This window comes from Pinus tabuliformis, chromosome J (genome assembly GCF_031772625.1).
Source record: "Pinus tabuliformis cultivar Carrire ecotype Pingquan chromosome J, CPIR1, whole genome shotgun sequence".
Taxonomy (NCBI): Eukaryota; Viridiplantae; Streptophyta; class Pinopsida; order Pinales; family Pinaceae; genus Pinus; species Pinus tabuliformis.
The window spans coordinates 1,267,540,501-1,267,556,587 of record NC_142295.1 but is presented as its reverse complement, the minus strand read 5'-3'; the positions used below and the strand labels follow the sequence as shown (position 1 = coordinate 1,267,556,587).

The window sequence follows — 16,087 nt, the reverse complement described above, 5'->3', positions numbered from 1 at the left end:
CTTATGTAAATGGTTGCAATGAAATTCTTACTTATTATTCCTATCACAGCAAGATATAACGCATCTGCAAATGCGTTGACTATCAATTTGTTTTAATTTGACCAAAAATATAAAATTGCATGTGTAATGTTAACTTTGAACCTAAAAATAATATATTTTATTAAATTATTTTAAATTTATTTTTTTTAACGGTAATTGGTTGGTGATTAGTTGTGTCAAAGCTCCCCTTATTCAGTCATGATAACATTTTCCTCTGTCGGCGTATTGCTGACTTGCCTGTGATGAAGACAATGACATTGGACTTTCACACAGTTGATTGTCAAGTTTTCATCGTCGCGATTTCCAATATCCAGCAAAATCAATGGTCATTGCTATTCATGTACGGCTTCTCGCCTGTGTTTTCTCACTTTCATGGGTTGATGCTATGAAAACTGACGTGCATTTGTTCTTTTGCGTTTCTGTAGCAAGATGTGCTTAATTACATTGCAATCTCACATGATCTCTAGGTATGAGTGCGTTGTGTTTTAATTGTTATATGATGTCTTAGTGCACTATGTTTTAATGATACCTCATTCTGAATCCTAAAATTGTCTACATTTATGTATAAACCAATTTAGCTATTTAATGTGTGTTTTTAATTATTTTATTGTTTATAATATAATTTTATATGAAAAGCTATGTTTTTATTATTATTTATAATATAATTTAAATATATAAAAAAGCTTTTCACACCCTGTAAAATATTCAAATTATACCCCATTACAATTCAAAATTATAGTTTCAACCATTTCTTGAAAGTATTTAAAACAAAATTCATTAAACAAATGGTCAAATAGCTAGAGTACGCTTGTTTTCAAATTTGGAGGACGCAGTAGCCGGCTGACTATAAGATTTCATCACAAGTTGAATCGGGAAATTCAACAACTTTTTCAAATTTTGAGGACGTGGTTTCCAGTCGCACAATAATATTCATGTCAGACTATAAAATCTAACCATCAAGAAAATCTAAGTGATTTGAATATTTAAAAAAGAGTGCAATCGAACTTTTTTAGGTTATGACTATAAATTCAATTCCATAGAGGTCTATTATATGCCTCTGTAAATTGTCAACCAGACGTTATTAGTTCAATTTCCATAGCATCATATTATCTGCGGTTGGAATTTGTGTCCAGCAGTGTAGATTGTTTAATTTATTTAATTTAACAAAATAGAAATAACTATCTGCCTCCCAGACAACAAATAAACTGAAGGCACATCATGCAATTAAAAAATAAAGTAGATCCACCTCAGTAATACAAATGTAGATTTTCCAAACAAGTCCTCGCAGTAGCACTTTCAGTTCTTCGTTAAAAAGCTTCCATTGTCTCTAATGAATGATTAGATTCTCATTTAAGCAAATTAAATAATAATAAGTGGCGATACATGATTTTATTCAGCGGTGACACCCATGTCTTCTAGTTCTATTAATGGCAAGGTTAGTGAGTAATGCATATCCAAAAACTTCTTATCAGAAATCTCTTTGTTATACTGGCTAATATAGTTGGTTGAATTGAACCAATTAGATTTTAAATAATTAGATTTATATATAGTAAAATTTAATTACTAATGTTAAATTATAAAAGAGGGGCAATTTTTTTGGTCAAGCACAACTAATAGTCAACTAAAAAAATTGAATGCTAGACATATATAATAAGTCTTTTCAATTATTACGAGCAATGTAGCCCTTGTTCAAATGTGGTAATTTATTCGTACATTTCAAAGTTCAATAATTAAACTAAACGGCAAAAACGCTAGCTATGCGGGCTTGTTTAACTTGTGGTAAATAAATTTTAATGGTATATTATCATCAAATAAATGTTTAGATATAAATAATTTATTTCCTATTTTATTGTGTTTAAAATTAGAGAAATTTAGTTTTTAGTTAAAGGACCCTAGGATGGATTTTCACACTCAAGGACCACAGTTATGAAGACCAAAACAAAATTATGACCTATTTCATTGATATACAATACAACCAAAAGGAAATTCTGGAATAGTTGGACAGCCTTCGTCGTAGCCATCATCGCACCAATGACCACCTTCGCAACTTGGATGGAACATATTGATTTCCATATGCATGATCGTGTTGGTTACTTTGCAGCTCCCCCTGTACTACCCCCCCATCCCCCTCCTTGATATGTTGTTGTTAGTTCTAGTTTCTTTTTTGTTTACTTCTAGTATGATAAGGCTAGAATTCCTTCTGGAAATAATGGTTGTAAAATGTCTTCTATGGTATTCTCTAGTCCCCAATCTCAACAAGTCTGGTCGGAATGAGAGAGCGGGGATTGTTGAGACTAATTTTGTAAGCTATGCCTTCCTGAAAATCTAATGAAAGTCTTTTTGAACAACAAAAAAATAAAATTGTAACAAATATTTTTATTCATGTTACATGTTTATCTAGACTTAGTCACAAACTATTTCCTTACATTTGAGAAAGACAAGTTTTTCTTATAACATATTAGATTAATTTTTTTAAATGATATAAATAATTTTAGTATCATTACACTATAAATTTCGTCGATGGGGTGTGCACGCATTACGAGGCTCCTGCCCACCACCTCGCCCACATGATTGTTATTAAATGAATGGGGTAGGACATCTCATCGCCATGCTGCCACATGCAGCCACCCTAGAGCTAATAAATATGGACGCAGGGCTGATGCTTTGTGTTTTTGTTTAAGAGTCGAAGGTGGTGGGTTTCTACAAGCACGAGTTCGAGGAGCTAACCTCCCTGCAGCTAGCCCTCTAGATTGTCTTCAGAGTGGTGAATTCTTGGGTCAATTTTGTCCCTGGTCTATGCTCTCTGAGGAAGTTTTCCTATCTAGTGATGGAGAAGTGGGGGGGAGGAGGGTGTCTTGAATGTCTATGGCGTGGTGAATTTATGGTCAATTCCATCCCTGATTTGTGCTCTGTGAGGTGGTTTTTGTGTCCAGTGCTGGAGAAGTGGTGGGGGAAGGGTGCCTCTAGCAGTAAGAGAGGAATTCGGCAGTGGGATCTTAATTCTAACTAGCAAATCTTGGGTGTGGTAAGAGAAAGGAGGTCCTATCAACCTAGTGCTAAGCCAAGGAGGAATTCTCAGCATCGTAAGCCATGCCACTGGAGGAGCGTCTTATATCTTTGGTGCAGTGACATGAATTGGTGGACGACATTTGAGTTTCACAACATAGGTGGGCGTTGGCATCGAACCAAGTGTGCGGCCACTAGTTTGTTGGTATTGCTTTCTCATCTTTTATTTTCTTGTCTTAGAAATTCTCCTTGTTGTAGTAATCGTGTTAGTGTCAGCTCGTCCTCTATTGTGGAGTATAAATTTATGCTGGGTCTTGGGCCTAGTCTGGTTTGGGTTGAGTCTTCGGTGTCTAAAATTTTTGTGGGTAAGGGCCTTCTGATGTCGTGTCTATGGCAGGGGGTTGTCATTCTCACACCCTCTAGCATTCACACAAGCTAGTGCAATTTACATAAGTCGGGAATTTTATGGTTGTGGGGTTTGGTTGTTGTTTGTATTCTATCCTTGACAGTGACAGGAGCGTCAAAGTGAAATTGTAGCTCTAAAGGGTTTGAAACGAGGTTCATAAGTCTGGTTCTAGGTATTATATGTCTTGTGAAGGCGCGAAGATCATGTTGGTTTCTCCTCCGATTTGGAGTAGGGTTGGGTTGGTCTCTTGTCATTTTCCTAGTCATGGTCGGCTTAGTTTTTGTTTTTAAGTGTTACCCCCTCTGTTCAACCATGCCACCAAGATAATGAATGCGCTACAAAAGGGGTGGCGATGATAGTAGCCCAACATGCCAGTGGGGTGCCCATCTTTTTGCTCACGACTCTATAACAACGTACTTCAATATAGCCCTTCTGAGACTAGGAGAGAAATAAGGAAGGTGGAGACTCGGGCAGGGGTGGAGAGACAATCCCACTATGATTCAAAAATAATGGATGAGGTATCTTGTTGGGTGTCGGACCCTAGTCACACCAAGGAACAAGGAAAACGATATCTCAATTCTATAGCTATTCACTGGAAAATCAAGACACTGCTTGGTTTTGTCTTGAAAGGCAAGCAGGTTGAACACTACAATGTCTTTGCTACATTACAAGATATCAAGAGGGTCGTGGAATCAATGCTTCAATTTGGGCAAGTTGGATTCAAGATTGGCTCATGTTGAAGGTCACCTCCTCTGTGAGTATGACAATGTTGCTCTACCTAGATTGAGTGTCAAATATTCTACCCCCATCTCTTCATTTGATTTCTAATGTTTTCTATGTCTATTTGTTGTCGTTGGTTGTATGTTTTGTGGTGTAGCAGTGTACCAATGAGTCTGGGTTTTGGTATCAATTGTTTTGTTGTATGATATTGTATGAATTTTGTAATCTAGGGCTTTGAATTATATAATCAATGTCCAATAGAATATATGAAAGCCAAGCTTTTCAAGTAGCTAATAGTGTGCTCCCCTAATAAAGTCCTATCAACGCATTTTAACTATGTAATCCTTGAACTTTTCTGATAATATACAATATTTACATTAAATTATAAATTATTGTTTATATTATTAATTAATTATTTGATTGTGATTAAATAAATTTAAAATATGTAATTTCTTTTATCATCAAATTTGAATATTGAAAAACAAAAATTATTTTATATCATCTAATTTTAACATTAACAATTTCACTATAAAATTAAAAATATATATATATTACTTAATTACTAGTTTTCTTACCCAGGTAAGGAAAAAAATCTTTATATTCCTGGTAAAAAAATATACATATACATGTTTTTTGAAAAAAATATATCTTAAAGCTTCAAAATTGTAACTTAAATTTCCTAAAATTTCCATCAATTTTATCAATTCCACTATTTTCCAAACAAAAATATGACCTTTAAACTAACTATATATATATATATCCTTTAGTCCTGGGATACATAGGATACATAGACCGCATGCAAAAGAATACCAATTCTTATTTTACCAGTACCGATTGAAAGACATTCCATCTACTACCCCGTAAAGAGGTAAAACTCCTTATATGTTTGCCGAACTAACTAGAAGTTCGACAGTTTCCAGAACATGCTTTTGCTACATTCAGTTCACTGATTTAATTATAAATTAATTAATGATGACATTTTTGCCATTTCCGAGCTATAAACGTATAGGGTTGTATATATTTACTATAATAAATAATTAGTTTATTTATTAACTAGAAATGTATAGGGTTTATAAGGTTGTATATATTTACGGTTGGATTATTGGTTTGTCAAAATATAAAGATAATTTTACATATTTATATATTTATTTATGGCTCATTATATATGGGATTGTATATATTTACCGCTGAATTATTGGCTTGCCAACATTTAAAGATGAACATATACAACCAGTACATTTATAACCTATTAACAAACTAATTCCCATACATTTATAGCCCATTAACAAATTAGTTATTTCCAGCCGTAAAATAAACTAGATTATTATTCATTCTAACAATGCAATGCTTCCCACTGTGGTTAACTGGGAGAATCAAGGTAAAAAAAAATGCAGTGAATTTCATTATATTTTGATTCGGGCGGTGGCATGAATAGGCGAAGAAATTTACCTCAAAGAGTTGATAAACATTACGCTTATAGATTGTGCACTGCAGGTATTGGTTGAGACGAATAATCTGGAAAAGACAGTTATATGTATGTTCATGTCACTACTGTAACAGTGGAATTTATTCGGACGAAAGTGGGGGGAAAGGGCAATGGTCAGCATCCACGAAAAAGTGGCAGCGCATTAAATTTCCACCATGGAAGTTGCCCTGACGCGTCCCCTCTCGATTTATTTAAAGGGTCAGGTCCACCATGATAAGTTCAGACAGACAGGTAGCAACTGCTCTTTAGAGGCGGTGCAATGTAGTTTGACTTGACATGTCCATCAACGCCGGGCCTTTCATGGAAAAGCAGCACGATCAGTTGAGACAAACAGCTTGCAAATGTTCTTCAGACCAGTTGAGACAAACAGCTTGCAAATGTTCTTCAGACGCGCGGCAAAGTAGCATGATTTGACACGGCTTTCTAAGCCTCTGTTGCTTCAACCCTAAGAAAAGCCATAAAATTGAGGCGAACGTTATGGATAAGGCAGAGGTGAATTTAATGTGGTTGTTGCTGCGATTGGCATAGTTGGATTTAGCGTATTCTAACCATGGTAAGGTTTGGATTTTGGTGGGGCATTTTCTTTTAATAGTTTTGGGTAAAATTTGAGAGGAATCGTTAAAATTACATATTTCACTAACGGAGAACAGATAACGCACACATTGTTTACGACTTCAGCAAGTCAAGTTGGGCAACATTTTCTTATTGTGAACCATCTGAAGTTTTGTTGGTTTTTTTTTATTAGATTTTAATTAATAACCAAATGAAATCGTTAATAAATATGGATACGCATTAATTTAGGATAAAAATAAAAATATTTATAATATTTTTTATGTTTTAAAATTATAAAAAATCATACAAATTAATTAAATTATAATTTTATTTTACATTTTTTTTGTTGAATGGTCTTATTAAACATAAACAAGTTTACACCACACAGATAAATCAAGTGGCTTTAACTTGTCCACAGAAAAAACCAAGTCTATTGGCCACCCGTTGACATTGTAAGCCATCCAAAAACAATATTGTCTTAGTCTTTCCAGCCAGGCTAGATAATTGCAACATGGAAATTAAAAGCTATCTGCATAAGACAAAATTATGCATTGGTAGGAGTCTAATCCTTTTGTTCCTCTGAGATAGATGCAACAGGTGTCGGATCCTTGGCAGATGTTCCTGGCATATCGTACAACACTAGGATGCAAGGGATGTGGCTGTCAATTCTGTCCAGCCTAATATGTTGTTTATGTCGCTGAAAGAGGATTTTCTCCATATCCTTCTTGTAGTTCGGAATTCTTTGTAGTGTCACCACGATTCCCACTGAGATTTGATCCATAGCCTTGCCTAGCAACTCTTCATTAGCCAATACAAGTACAGAGTTTGCTTGAACTGCGTGATTCTTCTGCAGGTGTTTCCCGGATTCTGGTCTAAGGTCCTCCAGTTGTCCATTTCTTCCTCTGTCTCACTACCTTGTTTCACTTCCTCTTCCCATTCTTCCAACAATTTCCAGATGCCCACATCCGTCCCCTCTCGGTAAGCCTTCGTCACCTCTGTTATGAGATGTTCTACTGATTTTCTACCCTTGCGTGGCTCCGATGTGCTCGGCCCCTTATCTTTCCTAGGTGTTAGGCCTCTCCTACCACGCCCACAGCCTCGCACAACACAAGCCATAACCTATTGTCCTAAGCACTGATGACATCCACAATAAGTTAGATTTAAACACAGAATTGAAATTATGCACCACCTCACCCTTTCATTGTTGCTTGCAGCGGGGTACCTCTTGCCTTGCTTCTCCTCTCTGCCAATTCTCCCCATAGTCATCCTGGGGTGGGTCGGAGCTCGCAACCCCCAATGGGAAAGGCCATGGCCCCAACCCCTTGAAGCACCCTTTTCCCCCTCTCCATTTCTCTCGTTTGTATGCAGGTCTACCAACCCATGCCCATGTCGAGCTCGCAGACCCCCCTTGCGTCTTGTTATATGCCTGTTGTAGATCAGGTACCTTTCCCCCTCTGCCTCAGCCTTAGTGCTTTTGCCTCTCGGTTCCCCCCAACTGGGTCTCCACCCAGAGTTTCTGGCCTTGCCATCACTCCGGCATGGGTTCTAGGTAGCCCAATGCTTACTTTGCGAGTCGCGGGTATGACTGCATCCCAAGCCTCCTACCAGCTGCTTTCCCCTGCCCCCATCTATGCTCAATTGCCCCTCCTGCATTACCTTGCGACAATCAAGCTTCCCCCCACCCTTGTTTACTGAGCGCGAAGCTTCCCATCCTAATAGCAAGCAATTGCCCCCCAGCAATCATGGGTTTCACCCATTTGACATAAGGTATAGATGCAGAACCAGGCCATGGCGAGCAGTTGCCTGCCCCATTGCCACCAACAATTTCCTATCCCCTAGACAGAACCCCTTGCACCCCAGCTAAACCCCAACAAGACCATAATTACAGTTTTGAGGTGGAGCCAAATAACATACCCAAAGTCCATAGGTGTTCATCGACGGCCCTGGTTCTTCACATTCCAACATTCTCCACCAGCCCTGAGACACCACCCTTCTCCGCAAGCTATCACGTTAAGACTGCACGTCAAATTGCCTCACCCTCCGTCATACCCTGCCTTGCCTCGAGTCCTGCCACCTTGCCTACCTCCCCAGCGTGCAATCATGCCAAGGGTCACCGCGCCCCCTGCCTTGAGCATGTGGGGGACGGCAGTATTAAGTGCCCAGATACCGTTCATTACTGCACACTTGTTGTCCCAACTGTCGACCTGCATCCCAATTGAAATAATTTTATTTTACATTATTATTATTAATTATAAACTAAAAAAACATATAATAAGATTTCTAACCATGGAAATTCACTCTCAATTTATCTTGGAGATTTTTATTCTGAAAATAGAATTGTTTTAATATTATAGACTAATACCATGACTTATTAATACCACATGCCCAGAAAAATAAGACTTATTAAATTCCTTAATAATTCATTTCATAAGACATTTTTTAATTGATCAATTTCATTAAAAATAAATAAATTATGTAATTAAAATTGAATAATTATTATCTTAAAAAAAATTACATAATGTTTACTTTATATAAATTATTAAATTTAATTACTAAATATATATGTACTATTTAAAATCAATTTAATCGTTTTTGTTTTCTCATAATTCAGAAAAAGGTATTTATCCAGTTAGTTACGGTAAAAAAATATATCTCGTGAGAGGTTGGAGTGTCTAGAAGGTAGAATGGAGCATACGGAGCGACATGTTCATAAGGCATTTCGTCATCCTCTGCCACCAGGTGATGAAGGCTTTTAGTCATCCTCCACCACCAGGTGATGAAGGCTTTTAGTCATCCTCCACCAGGTGATGGCTCGGATAATCGGATAATCCAGAATGGAGCATATGGAGCTACATGTTCATAAGGATTTTCGTCATCCTTTGATGAAGGCTTTTTGTCATCCTCTGCCACCAGGTGATGGCTCAGATAATTCGGATCCAGGTAACCTTTTTATATCAGGGATTAAAATCAGAGGTATTCTGGTTTTTGGGATTTTTTTTAGTATTTTTGGGCTATTTGCATGTGGTCATTTAGTTTGCTTTTGCTACTGAAAATGTTTTTGTGCCATTATCTTTTGGTCAATAAGTTTAGTAAAAATGAGGCCGAAAACTTTTGTTTAACAATTACTCTAGAAGTATCTTTGATATGAATTAATAGAAAAATTAAATTTACAAATATATATTATATAATTTTTATTATTGATATTTAAAATGTCACATGTCAACTCCATATTATAATATGAATGAATTACAAATCTCCCTAAAAAAAACTTATTCATGGAATAAGAATTATCTTTTTATATATATATTAAACATTTTTTTTTGTTAATATTTTTTAAATGTTATACTTCAATTCCATATTAAAAGTGCAATAAATTACACATAAAAGTGGAGTTGCCATATATCATGTGAAAATAATATAATTGATACTACATGATATGTAATTCATTCTATGTTATAGTTAAAATAAAAATCTATTAATAACAAAAAAATATTTTACTAGAGATTCTAATATCCATATTAAATAACTTAGATTTATATCCAGTTTTTATAAAGAAAAACAAAATAATTTAAATTAAAATATTTTTTATATTTTCATTTTTAAGTAGTGAAATAATTACATATTTCTTTAATATTAAAAAGTAATTTTTTTCAATTATTTAACTAAAAATGAAAATAGAATTTGAAATATTTTATTTATAGTCAATCTTAATTTTTTTTTTGTGTTATTATTATCTTTTTAATTTGTTCTTGTGAATATTATTTGTTATTTTTAAATATAATACTTTATTGTTGGACATTTCCGGAAGAAAATTGTGTAATGATTTAGTCTGTTCTAAATCATTATACAGTGTTCTCTTTGAAATCTCTAACAATATGAATAAATGTGGAAGCCTTTAATCGCTCATATAATACTACGTGACAACATCTTTCATACACAATTAATATTAATAATAAAAATTTGAATAATTATAATATACCAATTTTATAATGTTTAAAAGTTTGAAATAATAATTTAGTTTGTATCTCTAAACACTTTTTACCATTTTATAATCATCAAAATTAAACCATTAAAAAACTTTTAATACATAATCATGTCAACCGTGGTCATAGAGCTTTGATTGTGATAATTAAAGGGTTCACGTGAAAAAAATATATATATAATATTAAATTTGAAATAAAATTTTCAAATTGATAAACAAACAAAGAGTTGCCGCGAGAAAATGACTTATAAATGTGTGGCCCGCATTATCCCATATTCCTCGGAATTGGCAGCCTGGACTTTAACGGCCAAAAAAATCTCAAATTATTTATAAATTTAGATAAATTCTCAAATTTATTTACTATTTAAGTACGTAAAATTGACGCTTATTTCAAAGCTTTCGCGTTCGTCCGTGACCCAACCATTATAGCCACATGGACCACTTTCATTGCATTCGAATATTTACTAGATACGGTCTTTCTTTCACCACATGTCTCAGCTTACCTCTATGCACTTTATATGAGGGTTATATTAGATTAAAGAATAGTGTAATGTGCACGACACGTGTCAGCTTACCTCTGTGCATTTTATATGAGGGTTATATTAGAATAAAGAATACTGTAATGACATTATAATTTTGTTTGGAAAAATTTGTTTGGAAAATAGTGGAAAATGTAATAAGAATTTGATTAAAAAATTTCAGGGAAATTTAGAGTATTATTGTTAAGCTTAAGGATTTTGGGTGTTAGCGGATTTTGATGGTGTTGAATCTATTTCTATTATCCAAAAAAAATTGATTTAAACAGTATTATAAGTGGATTTTTTGGAAAAAAAAACCATTTTCACTATCCAAAAAACGATTTAAACACACTATTATAGTTGGATTTTTTGAAAAAAGAAAAAAAAAATGGTTGCCCTAAAAATGATTTTCCACGGAAAATTGTGGTTTTTGTAGGCAATGCCTTAGATTAAAAGACTCATAAATTCGACCAGACCTTAGATTAAGAGACTCATAAATTAGACAAGGCCTTAGATTAAGAGACTCATAAATTTTATGATATTGAGTAATAATTTTTTGGAAATACTATTAATTTTTTTTAGAGGGAAGTTGATGATAATATATGAGTCCACAAGTATACTTAAGAGACCCATAAATTTTATGATATTGAGTAATATTTTTTTGAAAATACTATTAGTTTTCTTTTTCTCTTAGAGGAAAGTTGTTGATAATAAATGAGTTCACAAGTATACTTTAGAGCTCACTTGATACAAATCTATTACAACAATATTTATCAAAGTATTATAGTTGATAGTTTACTAAGACAAACATACCTTACCCCTTCTAGTTTTAAACTTGTGACCCCTTCTGGTTTTGAACGTGTGACTCTTCAAGAGGAAACACATGCTTTTAACCATTAGGCCCATTCAAACTCTATAATATTATTTAACCCAACTACCTAAGATAACTCAATTAATTATTATTATTTATTATTTATAAATAAAAATTAATTTTAATGCTATTTTAAAAAAATTGAAAAAACATATTAGAATGCAAATGCAATAGCAACTCCAAACCTAATTTTTTAAAGTGAAAAATAAACTTTTTTCTCATAATTTTTAAGGTTAAAATAAATTAAAAGATATAATTTATTTTATCATCAAATTTGAATACTTAAATAACATTTAATTTATATTAGAACATTGCTGATATTTATTTTCTAGTTTGGGGATTGGAGCTCCGACGATGAACCCTAGCAGACATGCCGTCGCCTACCTTCCTTCGGCTGCTTTCGAGCTCCTGCCCAGCCTTGCGGATGTTGGTGATGGGTGTTTTAGTCATGGAATGCAGGTTTCCTCCGTCAATATTGAACAGCTTGCTTTCCAATCTCCTCTGAGCGCCCCCTGCACTCTTTTATGCTCCGCTCGGGACTTTGGGGCTGCCAGTTCTCGGCCCTCGGATGCTGTTTCCCGCTCCTGCCGCCCCCTTCAGATTGTAGACGCAACGGCCAAGGGTGAACACGCAGATTTTATTCCTGGTTCTCCTCAAGCGGTGGTTCTTGGAAGGACATATTTTATTCTGGAAGAATGCTCTGCTTTTAAACATCAGAACTCCTTCCGCTCCCTGGATCCGCCTGGATGGAGTAACTGGAAGCTCTTTGGGGCGGAAAGCAATAACAAACTCAATGACGCCAGGATGCTCCCATTACCTCCTCACAAGCCCCTGCGGCAAGTTCAGGGAAAGACAACCCCTCAAAGCCCCTGCCTCCTCTCGTCCCAAATCTGCAGAGGAAAGCGGATCTCTGACTTCTCTGCCTCATTTCAAATCCAAATCAGGCTCATCTCTGGCAAAACCCTGCTTCAGTGGGTGAGCTCATCGGATCTAGTGCAGAACCTCAAGCATGCTTTGGAACTCAAGTTGGGGATACCCTCTGCAGCTCAACGACTTCTCCACGAAGGTAAACAACTTGAGGATCTCTACCCCCTTTCTTTTTACAGCATTAAGAGAAATGCCTCCATTATTGTTGCCCTTCGTTTGAGAGGGGGAGCTGTAGGACAGTCATCCTCAGCCAAGGCATTTTCATACAAAGATGTTGTCCATGCACAGAAGCAGGAGAAAACAGTTCCACCAGTTCAGGCTCCCAAACCTTTTCTGGTGGACAAACTGGAGGAAACCCCCTCCATTGAAATAGCGCATCCAACGCTGGATGAGCAAACCCAAAAGTATGCAGAGCATGGCATTATTTGCAGGTTCAATGGGCTATGGCCACGCACAGCAGACCTCTACCAGTGGATTCACTCTAACTAGACCAACAATTGTCAGGTTCTGTTATGCTCAAAGGGCTTTTTCATTACAGTGTTTGCTTTTGAGGAGGACTACCAAAAAGCTTTAAAAGCAGGGCCATGGTTTTGGGGCTCAGCAGGTTTATTCCTCACCCCCTGGTTCCCAGACTTCGATCCATCTACAACAATCATCACCAAGCTCCCAATCTAGGTCAGACTTCCTAATCTTCCGGCGCACCTATGGCACTTTGCTGTATTCCAAGGGATCGGCAACTCTCTAGGCCGCTTTCTAGACACAGACATTTCTAGAGGGGAAAAGGGCCTATACACCTTTGCCAGAATCTGTGCAGAAATAGACATGAGCAAAGGTCTCCCTGACAAGATCAATCTCAAAATTGGAGACTTCCATTGGACTCAGAACCTGGATTACGAGAACACAGCGTTCCGCTGCCGCAACTGCCATCACACAGGGCACCTTCAGAGCTCTTGTCCCTCGATGCCTACCCAAAAGAAGAAAGCCAATCCTAAGCAGAAATCCAAAAGCTGGAAGCCTCATGACCCTCCCCCCATGGACGATTTTGATTTCAGCTCGGATGAAGAGGAGGGGAGTGAGGAAGGAGTGGCAGCAAAGATGGCACAGGATCCGCCCTCGGCTGAGCCTGAAAATTTGTCCGTCCAGCCAATCTCTCAGAAAAGAAATCATGAATCCTCTGCCTCGGATTCAGACAAGGAAACCTCTCAGTCAGCCCAGCTCAGTTTGCAAATCTTGCCAGCTCAGCAGTGCCCTCCTGAATGGGTCAAAGTTGGTAAAAAGAAAGGGAAAAAATGCCGCATAGTTGACTCTCCCCATGTTGGGTAGAATCCTATGCTTTGCTTTTGCTCCCCTGTTCTTCCTGTTACTTCCTGCTCAACTCTACTCTCTTCTCTCTTCTTCTAGGAGCCGAGGTGGAAAGCCTATCCTTTCCGGCTGCCTGTGTTCTTGCTTCTCTTGGCTGTATCTTCTTGTTGTATTATACTCTCTCTTAATAGAATTAGTTTTTACCGAGAAAAAAAAAAAAACATTTACTTTATATTATCAAATTTCACATTAGAAATGTTACTATAATTTTTTAAAATTATTATGTTATCACTATATAAAAATATAATATATTCAATACAATTAAATTTATAATAAAATAATATTTAAAATTTTATTATTCAAGTATTATAAATAATACAACATAATTTCTTTTTAATGCTTTATATTCCATTACATAAAGAAAACTAGAATTTTTGGTTTTTGGCTAGAATTAGAAGTACAAAATGTCTATTTAGATGACAAAAAACAACAACTAAACAAGAGACTAAAAAACATAAGAGCCTACAGAAACATATCGAGAACATAAAACCAAATAAGTGTTTGATGCTATAGAAACATAATTAGAACATAAAACCAAATCAAGTGTTTGATGATGATAACGAAGACATATCCTTCATACTCAAACCAGGTGGGAGAGGGCTTGAACTCACATTGGATGTGCCTCTGAATGTGAGTTAAGCATATTCCCAATCTATCCATACATTCCTGCTACTTCCACTGATTGTGTCGAATGTCATCAAGAAAGGAGATATCATTATTCTTTTCCTCATGCTTCTCCTTTAAGGTTCTTCCAAGTAGAGTCTTTAGCTACCAATGAAGTGTGGCCAAATACATAGATTGATTCATTTTTCTCCTGGTATGACTAGGGTCGGGAAGCGAGTGGGACAACTCCTTTAAAAGCTCTAAGTCCAAATAAGTTTGTCGCTCTTGTGCAACTTGAGTATCAAGTCTTTGAATCTTATGCCCGAGTGCTATGGGGGGTTGCAGAATGATAAGTGGTCATCACCTCCTATGCCTGTGACTAGGCACGAGACCGACTGTGCTGGCCATGCCCACCATTCCCACAAGGACCACACACATTCTACCGAGTAATAATTCCCACCACCGATAATATAACCACACAATTGTCGAGAAAGACACCACCAGTTCCCAAATTCACACCTCGTCAACCACCCCACTAGGATGAATACAGATGCCAGGGGCTCAAGAGGAATTACGTTGCACCCCCCTCCCCCCCAATAACAACCACCAACAGGGGGCGTTCTGACCTTTTGCACATTTGCTTGAACTGACCAAACCCCACAATGACCACACATATTCTACCAAGGAATAATTCCCACCACTGGTAATATAACGACACAGTTACCAAGAAAAACACACCACCAATTCCCAAATTCACACGTCATCAACCACCCCACCTCGACTTGACTTGTATGTTAACGTTGTGTATTTCAACGAAAGCTTAAACCTTTAGAAAAGGCATAAAATTTAGTGAACATTTTGCATAAAACAAACAAGGAATTGATGTATCTAAATACTATATGGGATGGTTTTTAATCCTTTAGAGTTGCATCTCACTTTTAAAAAAATTCGTAAGATTTGAACTTAAAATTTACTCTGACTAAATTTATATAAGTCAAATAATTTTTGTTTTATAGATGTTTTTGTTAACAAGGTTATGTTATGCTATCATAAATTAAAAAAAATTATGTGTCTTCCACACCTTACTAACTATGAAGCCTTATCTTACAAGTTTCGCTTGAACTCACCACTTTCAATCATAGCACCGATTAACCGTACCAATCTATTGTCATTAATTTCAACTACTAGGTCAATGAATAATACACTAACTTCCTCAAAACAAGGCTCTTTCTATGTTTAATACAAATGATCCAACAAATTCCTAGAGACCTACCTTAGGTGTTTCGCTTCAGAAAAGCAACATCTATGGGTACAGTGGTTACCTCTAGCCGAATGGTGGTATAACACCAACTATCATGCCACCACCAAAATGACTCCATATGAAGTAGTTTATGGTCAACTCCCTCCTTCACCTACTTCTTATATCAAGGGATGCTCGAAGGTACAAGTAGTGGATCAACTCCTACAGAACCGCACAACCATGCTGGCCCACCTCAGAGAGAATCTCCATCAAGCTCAAAACCGCATGAAGCAATAGGCAGATCAACATCATTCAGAACGCCAATTTCAAGAAGGGGATCAGGTATTGTTGCAACCATATAAGCAAACATCACTC

The 16,087-nt window shown here is 36.3% G+C and overlaps 1 protein-coding gene across 3 annotated transcripts in view; it reads right to left on the bottom strand.

Moving 5' to 3' along the window:
- The window catches only part of LOC149231870 (long chain acyl-CoA synthetase 9, chloroplastic-like), a 298,899-nt gene that overhangs the window by 221,781 nt on the left and 61,031 nt on the right, over positions 1-16,087 (bottom strand). The window lies entirely within an intron of this gene.